Here is a 10978-nt window from a genome sequence, read left to right as displayed (position 1 = left end):
TTTTGGGCTACAAAAGATTCGTATGGCATTGTGTCTGTTTTCTTCATTTTCTCACTTTTTTGAAGAACGACCCTAGCTGTAACCATAGTCACAAATATTGCCGATATTTTCAATTTGTCACATTTTTTTCCAATAAATAAACAAAACAACCAAACAAAAAGATGTGATAAATTTAATTATCGTCTTTGTATAAGAGGGAGAGGACTCCTCTCCACCTCCCATATGAGATTTGTTTTTGAAAAAGATCAGGTAGGGCTAGTTATTTTTGGCTTTTTTTTGCTATACTTCAATTCATCTCACCCAAATAACCAATATTGTTTAAATAGTTTTATTATAATAATAATTTTAGTTTATTATATTTTTTAATGAACCAAGATTTTCCTGATCAAAACAAATTTTTTTACAATATCCCGGGATTTTCTTTTTCTTATGCCGTGAAAATCCCAATAAACAAGATTTATGAAATCGTTGTAACCCTTTGACTAACATAATGCGGCTTTGTAAGCCCACGTATCACTTTTCTCCATTTAAGCAATTTATCAGAAAATGCTGCAAAATATATGATTATAATTGTCAAAATTCTGACACTTTAATTGGCTTTTGCATGGTTGTAAGCACCAATAAAAATGACAATCAGCAATAACCTAGGCATAAAAACTACCACCAAAGGTGAACCGGCTGATGCACAATAAGCAAAGTCGTTCATAGGGATAGTTTATGCATGAGAGCAGTTCTCTCTCTTTATATATACATATATTATAATAGATGGATTCAACCTTATTAAAATGACAAATAAAATTAAAAATAGACTAAAATACCTTTGAATGTGCTAAAAATGACAGGTGTGTCTCCTGTCTACTCAATTGGACTTTACAGATAGATTCAACATGGTCCAAATGCTGGAAACCAGCTTTTGGATCATGTTTTTTCATGAAAAAACATGGGTTTACAAGCCCAAAGAATAATGACAATGTAGATAATTGTTTTTTCTGTTTTTGAAGAAGAATAAGATTTATTAAATATCAGTAAGAAGGAAATATAGATATTATCCTGATGACGAGTCATCATCAGACTAATGAAACAACAAAAAAAGTTTACAAAACAGTGTGTGAAATTATACTGGTTGAGCTTCCCCCAAGACACCATGACGCCCCAAAGACTCAATTTGCTGGTCGCCTAGCCAGGAGAGATTCAAGCCCTTCAAATTAAGCTTCGCAGCGCAAAACAAGTCAATTTGGATAAACAACATAATTGACTTGGTAGGTTTCTTCTTTCCTCTAAAAATTATGTTGTTTCTTTTTTCCCAAACTCTCCACCAAGCAGATATAAACCACCACCTCCAGACTTTCTTCCAATTACATGAGAACCTAATAGACGTAAGCCCAATTATTAATTGCCTGAAGCAGGAGATCTGAGTTGGCTCCAATTTAACATCCGGCAACACCAGGAAAAAAAAATCTTGAAAAAAGGGGTAGAGCCAGAGCAAATGTTCAATAGTTTCAATGATATTTTCTCATAGACAGCATCTGTTAGCTAAATAAATTTCAATCATCATCAGCAGTTGGTCTTGAGTGTTTTATCTTTCCGGCTAGCAACACCAAAGCAAAAAACGATGCTGTAGGCGAAGGTCCTCTAAACCAAATAGTTTTATCTGGGAGCTAAAACATAACATCTTCATTGCATGCCATATAACAGGAAACAACAACAAAAAAAAAACAAATCTTTGCTAAACTCCCATTTAACTCGGTAATCAGTATTGACCAGCCCCTTTTAGAAAGTTTCAAAGGCCTTAACTATTGATTTCCACACTTGCAAACCCTTTTTCCATGTCGAATTCAAAGACCAAGCTGAATGTGATCCCACCAATCTGTACTTTTATTTTAAGAAATTGGAACCAGGAATCTCTTTGGTGGCAAGATGCCGCCACCATTTACATAACAAAGCAGTATTTAGAAACGATAGCCTACGAATGCCCAACCCACCTCTATCCATCGGGAATGTAATTAATTTTTATTTATGATTTTGAAGGTAGCATCGCCATTCAAAGAAAGAATTTGAATATTTTTCTATTCTCTTTTCAACCTTATTTGGCAGGCAATGAAACAAAGCTAGCAGGCATACAATTTAGTACATGCCTAATGAGAATTGCTCTCACAGGTTTCGATGAAAAAAGGCGTCTCCGAAGACTGAATTTTTGAAAGCATCCTGAATTCCTTATTTGCATACTTGTACAATTTTAAAGCTCAAGTGATCGATTGGAAAACTCGAAACCCCAAAAACAATTTCAGCAAAGGCTACGTTTTGGCTTGAAGAATGGGGGAGCTTGACTTCTTCGCCCTCTTCCATCCGACCCATCTTCCCAGCTCCCGCCGCTGCAGCTCATCCAGCGGGCCGTCGATCGGTGGCGACCTTCATGGGGTTCCGCCCCTCCGCCACCAACTTCTCCGCTTGCCGGCCCTCCTTATCACTCACCAAAAATAATAAGCAGAAGGTGAAGCTATGGGGCCGGTTTGTGGCTGCCGCTGACGCCGGCGGCACGGCTGTGACGGCGGTGGAGGAGGATCCGGTGGAGGTCGCGCAGCTGAACCGTGCGCTCGTCGATTCCCTCTACGGGACGGAACTGGGGCTGAGGGCGAGCAGCGAGACGAGAGCGGAGGTCGTGTAGCTCATCACCAGGCTTGAGGCCAGAACCCCACGCCCGCCCCCACCGAAGCCCTCACCCTCCTCGACGGCAAGTGGATCCTCGCGCAAGAAGCGGAAACGAATCACAGCTTGCTTTCCCTCATTTCTATCCATCCAACACCTCCAGCGTTGGGAAATTTGAGTGTGGGTTCCTCTGTTTCCTGTTTGCAGTTACACCTCCTTCTCGGAATTGTTCCCCTTGTTGGCGACCGGAACGCTGCCGCTGGTGAAGGTGGCGGCGATATCGCAGACGATCGTCTCCCGCAACTTCACGGTAGAGAATTCGGTTCTCTTCTTGGGGCCGCTGGCCACCACTTCCTTGAGCACCAACGCCAAGTTTGAGATCCGAAGCCCCAAGCGCGTGCAGGTAAACCCGCCGAATCAATCTAGTAATTCTTGCCCATATATAGTAAATGACTCAATATTCTCTCTCATTTGAAGTTGGTAGTACCGTACTAGGACTGTAAGAGTTCCTTCGGCTCTGTTGATTTCTGCATCTTCTTTCTCTTTGTTCGGAAAGCATGTGTTTCTAATCTTTGTTTGAGTGAGTGAGGGAACACTATTTTTCCTTCTACTTCCTCATTCCAGATATTCATCCCCTCAAAAACTCTCAATCTGCGCCTCTACATCCATTGATCTGCCTGTTGTTCATATCTGAGTGAAGTACAAGGAGATGGAAGAAGCTCTGCCCCTTCTAATTCTTCAAGACAGATAGTGACTTTGTGTACCCATCACCTTAGGCAGGCATTCCCTCTTGCCGCCTTCTTGTGAGAATGGCAATCTCAATAAGGTGTAGGCCGACCATCAAACTCAGGGGCGTTTGTAGCTTAACCAAAAGTTGGCTTGCTTTGGCTCCTTGATGTTGGAGTATGTATACTTTTAGTAGTGTAGAAGCCACATATTGGTTGGAAGTTGAACTTTCTAATAGAAGTGCAATAGCAGAGCAGAAGCCATACATCAGTAGCTCATTATATCTATTCAGTTGATTTGAAACAGATCCTTTAGCCATTTTCAGACTATGGAGCCGTCAAAACACACAAAAAAAGAAAAAAGAAGAAAAAATTGTGTTAGAAAGTTATTTACTTTTATGTGTGCTTTTTCACTTCTTTTACAAACTTTTCATTCATGATTTTGAGGAAACATTGGATAGATCCAATTTAGAAGATGAAAATTATGTTCGCCATGGCCAACTAATTCATATCTTAAAATTACTCTGTTGTGGGTGTCTTGAATTCTGAACCACCCCGATTCATGACCCGATCCGAAAATATTTTGGTGACCGGGAATTTTCAATGGGGTTTGTGGTGGTAGCAGATGGATCGAGCTGTCTAGTTTTGTAATTTCCCCTTTTTGTACCGGCTAGGTTTTTATGCCCTTCGTCATATATATAGCCGCCTCAGTTTGAGAGTTGGGTACGAGAGTTTTGGGTGTATTAGAGATTAGGGTTTTGAGAGCTCTATGTCTTGCCTTTGTATTTCCTCATATTTTGCTAGTGGATTTTACTCCTCCTTTCGCCCATCTACTTGAGCCTGAGTGCCGAACCACGTAAATTTTGTGTCTTCCCTTGTTTTCTTTCTTCTCTCTATCTTGTGGTTTGCATAACATACTCTTTGGGCATTTTGTCAAGTTCGTTGTCGCTTTTCTAAGGCCACCATGCATTCATCTTTCACCAACATTACATGCATCTTCATTTTCCTAGTTGAAAGTTTTAATCTGTCAAACTTGAGGATCTTGAACTTGAAAGGAACTACAATGAACAAGACTACAAATGCTGAGCCAATAGGGATTTCATGATCTTAGGATTCTGATACTAATTATGAGAAACATGTGCAACCCTTGCTTCTTTAATATGTGCTTTACTTGTAACTCAAACCTCAAAGGAAAGAGTAAAAATAATGAAATATAGGGCACAAGATTTATCTGATTCAACTTAAGCCTGTTTCCATGGGACAACAATAAACTAAGACTGGAGAAAATACGACTGCTTACAAGGCGGTGGTTCTTACCTACAAAGACTATACAACCAAACCCTTAACTTCAAGAAATAGATTGAGAGGATCCACAAATTCTCCACCGAACAGTCAAAACCCATCCGTCCTTTAGAAAGAGAACATTGTGTCTTCTTTAGTGTTATGTCCCCCTCTGCATGCAAGAAAACCAAAAAGTCTCTTTCTGATTTAGTGTTGTGCCCTATTATGATTGAACATTGGGTTCCATTAAGTTTCCTTAACTCGGAGGGGAACTGAAGTCAGAGCACAACAGGGAATGAGACCCCTTCCTCTGGAGAGCAGTTCAGGTCATATTGTATATAACAGACTCTTCTGTTATATTCAATTCCCGCTGTACATCTCACTTGAGAACCACACATTTCACTTGGGAACCGTGAGAATTGGGTCCATACACATCTCCATCAATTGAGTGCTCTGAGCATTGAATATAACTGAGGAATCAGTTATGTTGTGGGTGTCTTGAATTCTGGACCCGCTCCGATCCATGACTCGATTCAGAAAATATTTTGGTGACCGTATAATGAGAATTTTCAATGAGGTTTGTGGTGGTAGTAGAAAGATCGGGCCGTTAGGCTCGAGACTGAAGCCCATATTAAACTTCTTCGGGAGTGCGGGGGTGGAGCCCCCGGGTAATGGACCTGTTCAGTTTTGTAATTTTTTCTTTTGTACTGGTTAGGGTTTCATGCCTTTCGTCATATATATAGCCACCTCCTTTGAGAGTTGGGTATGAGAGTTTTCGGCTGTATTGGGGATTAGGGTTTTGAGAGCTCTGTATCTTGTCATTGTATTTTCTCACATCTTGCTGGTGGATTTTCGCTCTTTTGCCCATGGACCTAACCTGAGTGCCGAACCACATAAATCTCCAGTATTCTCTTATCCTTTTCTTCTCTTTATCTTGTGGTTTGCTTCGTTTCTTTTGTGGTTTTCATAACAAGTTATGTACAGTATGACTTGATCTGCTCTCTTCCCTCCCATAAAGATGTGGGACAATATTCAGTTGTCCATCAAAACAATAAGGACAATGTGAAGGAACCAATGATGCTCATGGAAAGGTGACCGAAAATCAAGAGAAAGATCTTCATTGATCTAATTCTCGTTTCTTACCACAAAATGTCCTTTAAGTTAGAACTTGCATCTCTAGATTTTTCATTAGGTAGAACTTATGCTTTGCTCATCTTCATCATAGTCTATGAACAGAAAAATACTAATGACAGCAGAGTTACAAAGAAAAGATAAAGGCATAGGAGACAGTATACTTTGTCGAGAACAAAGCTAGTTGAATTGCTTGCCCTTGGCAGTGATGCACGTCAAAGGCTCTTACTCTGTCTATCTTGTGCTTGCTGTTGGTAGTGATGCACGTCAAAGGCTCTTACTCTGTTTATCTTGTGCTTGCTGTCCACAGATAAAGTTTGAAGGTGTGATTGGAACACCCCAACTCACTGATTCAATCGCGATACCGGAAAGAGTGGCAAGTTTGGGGCGTAACATCGACCTTTCGCCATTGAAAGGGTTGATCACTTCGGTGCAAGATGCTGCCTGATCAGTTGCCAAAAGGATCACCGATCAGCCGCCATTGAAATTCCCGATCACTTCTGAGAGGGCTCAGTCACGGTTGCTCACAGCCTATTTGGTCCATGAGCTGAGGATCTCAATGGAGGATGGGCGCTGTGTCTTTGTGCTGATAGAGGCAGTTCTCTCCTCAAGTGAGAAAAAGATCATTCCACAGGCTCTGTGCTTGCATTTTGGCACGTCTTTTGTTGTTGATGATCGTTAATTATAATCATAAAATTGTTAAATGTGTGCACTTCGTAGTGATGTATACTTATAGCCTACCTGTTTGTGTCCTCTTTCAACAGTGCACAGAGTTTGTTAAATTAATGATTTGGGGGGGGGGGGGGGGGGGTTGTAACTCAGTATGGAGGCCTGAACTGCTTGTCAACATGTATATGCTTACCTCAAGTATCACGTTTGTTTGCATTTTCTACTGGAATTATATGAGTGAGTTTTTGATGTTGCCCTCCATTATTTATTTTTTTTATATTTACACCCAGAAACTGTACCCAGGATCAGAGACCTAGCCACACTGGCTCTGCCTGTTGTACTTACGATCACGGTCCTAGTTGCATAAAACTCCATGGGCTTACCCTTTGTTCCCAGGCGTCGACTTGTAGAAGGGATGACGGCCATGGGATTTGAATCTAGACTGCCTGCCTAGCTGCCTTGGCCCATCCCACTACGCCAAACCCCCATATTCAGTATGCAACTCTATTGACTAAAGCTATGTTACAAAGACACGATTAAGACCAGACATGTGACACGAGTTTGTGATGCGAGTTCATGAGTTTTTTGAAAAGTAGGACATGAGGACACAAATTTGTTAATTTTTTATTATAAAAAGCTATTTTTTTGACTTTTAATATATTAAGATGAAAATTTTATTGCGATGCAACTAAAAATTGTTACAACTTATTAAAAAAATGTTCGTACATGTTAGTGTCTCTCTAAATGTGGGCCTTAAGTAACGTGTCAATGTGACAGACTAAGCAGGAGTTTGTTACACTTCCACACAAGGGAAGCTTCTTTCAGGGTCACTTTGGAGGGAAAATGCTTCCCTAGATAGTAGATAGGGAGGTATGAACTCATTTTGACAAGGAAGCTAGTTTCTTTTTTGCATGTTGAAGAGATACATTTTGACAAGGAAGATGTCATTCTTTGAAGAGATATAGATATGCCTATTGGATTTTAATTGGTCTCTTGGGTGATCATGTCTGGTTTGTAAGCACCAAAGCCAAGTCAAGGGCCAACAAACCTGTGGAGCCCACACCTAACCATATTATCTTCTTGGACTCACTTTTGTGGATCCAAGAACCATTGTGATCAGGTTGGTCCCATGTTGAATTATGTAAAGTGACTTATTAATGGACATAGTCTCGAGGATCGGTAACAGAAGATTGCGGAAACTCTAAGAATGTAAACGGATTGCATTCGGTTCAGATGTAGATGTCATTGAATCTGACATAATCAGATTTTGCTTACTAATAGGATGTGATTTGATCTACTGAATCAGACTAAACATATTCACATTGAGTTGGATATTTGACCCAATCTGATCCATTGATATCACTGGTCATCTCGGGCATGTGCCTACAAGGAAAAGAACCTCAAAGGAAATTCTAAAAACTAGTGAAATAAATCTCAAATACATCCATATTTACAACATCAAGCTCCTATTCACGCAAAGAACTTGCATTTTTAAAAAAAAAATCTCCGATTTCTCCTTGAAGGCACTTAATAAAAAGCTAACTAGTTAACCAAAACGATTAAAACCCGAAATTTACCAAAACAAAATTATATAAATTAATATTGGAATTTGACCCCCAAACATTGAAACTTTTATATTCTAATCATCCCCAGTTCCAACCCCTTATTGCCATATAATACTCTAAGCAAACTTTTGAATGAATCTTGAATCCTTCTGATCTGATATCACCAACAAAAAGTATGCCATTTTAAGGCATGCCTCCTACCTTGACTACTTCTGAGCTTGTCCTGACACTTCATCAAGGCAGAGGCAACTTATTCTCCATCATGATAAATGAACCAAGCTACTGAGAACATGCTAATTAGCTAGTTGAGGCTTAGTGTTCGGATCAATTATCCTATTTTGTGAGCTTGTCATATTCAATGGGGTAAGCTTAGATAGGAGCTCCTTAACTTACCCACAAGGGCTCTGTGAACCTGGCTAGATGGGTGAATAAGAGCTCTTTAATTTACCCATAAGGGATCCATGCACTTGGCTAGATGGCTGCACATAAGACATTCAAGTTGAAGGACATTTTGAGTTTGACACCCAGGGTGTTGGTGTGTCCCTTACTGTAAGGTCAAATCTAACAGTATACTATCCTCGGTGGGCAGGAAGAAGTATTCTGAGAGTTTTAAACCGCAAATGCCGAAAGTCTCGGTCCATATCATAACAGTGGTTTCTCTATGTTGTCAAGAAAAAAAAAAGAGCTTAACTTGGCTAGGATCATAAAGTTAAAGATATACTCTGTTGCATATTATAAACGAAAAATGACCGTACCGGCAAAAATGACATTTTTAGAAATGCTCCAAAAGTTTTGTTATTTTCTTCATGTCCAAAATTGTAAATAACCCAACTTCATTAGGACCCTTTTACCCTTCGCATGTATGAGACTGACAGAGTTCTTATGATATATCGCTCCGCTCATCGGCTATTACAAACTCTTACTTAAATGTAGAATCACACATTTTCTTATGTGAACCTCATGAAGCTCACATAAATATATTTGTGAATATTCAGTTAAACTGAAACCTCAAAATTGTGCGAATATCTTATTAAGTTCTTATATATAATACAAACCTCACATAAAAAATATGTGAACCTCTTGTTAAACTAAACGTCGAAACATCACAAATATCCTACTTACTTCGCATATACCTCATGAAGTTTGCATAAAAAATGTGCAAACCTCCTATTGAACTGAACATCGCAACATCACAAATATCATACTTATTCTGCATATACCTCATGAAATTCGCATAAAAAATGTGTGAACCTCCTTTTAAACTAAACATTCAAACATCACAAATATCCTACTTACTCTGCATATACCTCACAAAGCTCGCATAAAAAATATGTGAACCTTTAATTAAACTGAACGTCGCAACATCACAAATATCCTACTTACTCTGCATATAACTCATGAAGTTCATATAAAAAAAGTATGAACCCCCTGTTAAACTAAACATCCAAACAACACAAATATCCTACTTAATCCACATATACCTCATGAAGTTTGCATAAAAAATATGTGAACCTCTTGTTAAACTGAACGTCACAAGATCGTAAATATCCTACTTACTTTGCATATACCTCATGAAGTTTGCATAAAAAATATGTGAACCTCTTGTTAAACTGAACGTCACAAGATCGTAAATATCCTACTTACTTTGCATATACCTCATGAAGTTTGCATAAAAAATATGTGAACCTCTTGTTAAACTGAACGTCACAAGATCGTAAATATCCTACTTACTTTGCATATACCTCATGAAGTTCGCATAAAAAAATATGTGAACCTCATGTTAAATTGAATGTCTATACATCGCAAATGTTCTACTTACTCTGCATATACCTCACAAAGTTTGCATAAAAAAATGTGTGAACCTCTTGTTAAACTAAACGTCCAAACATCGCAAATATCATGCTTACTCCGCATATACCTCACTAAGTTCACATAAAAATATTTGTGAACTTTTCATTAAGTTGAACGTCACAACATTGCAAATATTGGCAAACTTATGACATATATGTGTTTATCTCTACATATATGCAAATTATCTGACAAATATGCCATTTTTGCCAAAACATCACATATGTTTGGGGTGAATACTATGCCAGTTTCTTTATTTTTTTTTGGAATTTCAAAATCATATATAAACCCATTTTTGTTCATTTGGCTACTTTTCATTTGTGTATGGAAAGAACTCTTTTTTCCTATAGAATCCTTTACAATGTTCTTCTCCCCTTATGACGACTCCTGTGTAATTTAGCACTACATTTCGAGGATGTGATATTTTGATGGTTAATCTTGAATATTTAAAATACAGTAATGTTGCATGCATGAAAGCAAATGAAGCGATAGATAGGATGAATTTTGATTTAGTTTATAAAACCAAACAATCAATTAATGGTATAATTGATTATGTTAATAGTAAAAAATCATATAATATTGATGATGATGAGTATATCATATCGATAGGAGAGGATGAAGACAGTGAGACAAATATCTAATCCAATGGTCATGATTGAGCCACTCAATACCCAGAATCCAAAGTCCTAAACTTGGATTAGCTAAATAACCATATGGACCCTATATGATATTGTCCTTTCAAAGAAGGGCAGCAATCTATATAACCAAGTTCACTTGGATTCAACATAAATATGCATTGATCCATTTCAAACATATTGGTGTCCAATAAGGCTCGAAAAATGGTAAGGCTTGGAAAGGGGTCGAGTCGTACATGGTTTGGATCATGCCTTGTTTGAACCAATGAAATGGGCTCGACAAGCGGAACACAAATAATAGAAAGCAGATCAGGTCATGCTGAACATGAGCTTTTTAGATCATGCCAACATTGCATTTTGGATGAATGCCTCATAGCATATAACTGTTTTTGTTGACTTTTTAACTTTTCAAAATACAAACAAAAAAGCTCATGCTCAGCATGACCTGATCTGCTTCCCAAATAATAGGTGTTCAGCT

The 10978-nt window shown here is 38.6% G+C and overlaps 1 pseudogene across 1 annotated transcript; it reads left to right on the top strand.

The window, feature by feature from the left end:
• Window positions 1–2279: 2279 nt before the first annotated feature.
• LOC149827810 (light-induced protein, chloroplastic-like) lies at window positions 2280–6564 on the top strand (annotated as a pseudogene). Its single transcript, XR_016434571.1, has 3 exons — window positions 2280–2747; window positions 2854–3049; window positions 6094–6564. The product of XR_016434571.1 is annotated as a light-induced protein, chloroplastic-like (transcript).
• The last annotated feature ends 4414 nt before the right edge of the window (window positions 6565–10978 follow it).

The sequence above is a fragment of the Nuphar pumila genome, chromosome 10, assembly GCF_984573655.1.
Source record: "Nuphar pumila chromosome 10, dmNupPumi1.hap1.1, whole genome shotgun sequence".
Classification (NCBI taxonomy): domain Eukaryota; kingdom Viridiplantae; phylum Streptophyta; class Magnoliopsida; order Nymphaeales; family Nymphaeaceae; genus Nuphar; species Nuphar pumila.
Note: the sequence above shows the minus strand (reverse complement) of the source record. Positions and strands in the feature narration are given on the sequence as shown.